General features: G+C 43.3%; 1 protein-coding gene across 1 annotated transcript in view; it reads right to left on the reverse strand.

Annotated features, from left to right (window-relative positions):
- The window catches only part of LOC129846161 (cytochrome P450 26B1), a 64,366-nt gene extending 63,362 nt beyond the window's left edge, over nt 1-1,004 (reverse strand). The window contains exon 1 of the mRNA XM_055914115.1: nt 1-1,004. This exon is cut by the window's left edge and continues 214 nt beyond it. The gene's annotated coding sequence lies outside the window, so the exon portion shown is untranslated.
- Nucleotides 1,005-1,782: the final 778 nt, after the last annotated feature.

Consider the following 1,782-nt stretch of genomic DNA (forward strand, 5'->3'; position numbering starts at 1 on the left):
GGTCGATGTCTGAATGATGGTGATTGGGAGTGGTGGGAAAAAATCACTGATCTCACCACGATGTGGTTTGGGGGGGGGTTGGGTTATAGGGATGTAATTGGAAATACTCTGATGATGATCAATCAATATATCGATGGTTATCGATAAAGGGACTTGATTGATTATAATTGATTGATTATGGAAATGTAAGTATTTTAAAAAATAAAAATGTAGAGCGATAGAGCAAATGTTGTTGAAATAGATCGACTTGAATTTGAGTGGAGAGAGTAGTCCTGTGGGTCGCTGATCTACTTCCCCTTCTCTCACAGGTCCAAATGTTGGCTATCAATCAGTGGGTGGAAGAAGAAAAAAGGCATTTAAAAAGTCCTATAGAAGTCCTCAAAACGTCACCTTCAATGACTTGAATAAATTAGATAATTCAACGAGAGTGGAAACAGGAATTAACGTTTTGAAATCTCATGTTGGTAATGATTTTTGAAATTTTGCCTTAATACATAAGAAAATGTAAAAAAAAAAAAAATATGGATAAAAAAAAAAATTCAGTTTGACAAATATTTGTCCCGCTCTCAGAGCGCACGTGGAAACAGTGAGCGAGTCTCGGAAAGTATTCTGAAAATAAACTGGGGATTTTTGTTTAAACGTTTCAAGAAATGGAAAGTATTAAAAAAAAACTCTCTATTCCGGAAAAAAAACGTATTTAAATCTCTCAAAACTAAAGTGTTGCTCACGAGGCAGATGAAGAGAAAAAAAGATAATTAAAAAACAAGAATTATCCGTTATTGCCGTTAGTTCTTGTAGCAGAGCCCGATGGGTAGTGAGCTCAAGGAGTCTTCTGATGCTACTTGGGGCTACCGTGAGTCGTCTCTCTTTTGCGCTCTATTCCACTAGTTGCGTTCCTTCTCTCACTCACACACACACTATCTGTCGTCTCTCTCTCTCTCTTTCACATACACTTTTCTCGGTGTGTGAGTAGCGCATACAGCCGCCTTCAGTGTGTGTTTATATAGTAGCAGGCAGGCTGCGCTCCGGCAAGCGGCCAGGGTTGGAGAGAGAGAGCCCCCAGCCCCCCAACGTCACTACGAGACGGCTAGGCAAGCTAGAGGGTTCCCCCTCCCCTCCCTCTGCTCCACCACCCCTCTCCCTCTCCCTCTGAGGCGGGGTGAAAAGTGAAGGAGAGGAGGGGTAGGAGCGTGCTGGAGCTGGCGGCCCACCCGAGAGAGAGAAGGGGGGGGGTGCGTAAAAAGGTTAGGGAGAGGAAATGGGGTTAACGGTTTTTTCAGGCTTTTTTTACTCGGTTCTGGCTACTGGGACCCTCTCACCTGCTCTGACAAAGGCGTGTTGGATCCATAGACGTTTATGTTGGCGCGACATATTTGCTATAACAGTGTGAATGTGAATATGATGATGATGATAGTTTTTATTGATTAATTTGATGTATCCATATTTATTTATATGTATTTATTTATTACAAACAAGACGTCAATGAACACACCAGCGATTCCCATAAAACGTCAGGGAAGGACAGAGACCCGTTGTCTGGTTGAAACACAGCTCGTGGCTCAAATCCGAGAGGATTTCTAGAAATCCCAAGATGTTTCTTTCCAATATTTCCTTTTCGGTCACTCGTCGATGTTCCCCTTTTCACCCACCGATTCCAGGGTGGCGGTAATGATCTAAAGACAACCCGATGGAGGCGTGAGTAACGGGACTGTTTCGGTGCTTGGAACCGAAGTGCGTACTCGAGCTTCAGATGACACGGAACGCGTATAAAGAGCCAACGAC

This window comes from Salvelinus fontinalis, unplaced genomic scaffold, assembly GCF_029448725.1.
Source record: "Salvelinus fontinalis isolate EN_2023a unplaced genomic scaffold, ASM2944872v1 scaffold_0461, whole genome shotgun sequence".
NCBI lineage: Eukaryota > Metazoa > Chordata > Actinopteri > Salmoniformes > Salmonidae > Salvelinus > Salvelinus fontinalis.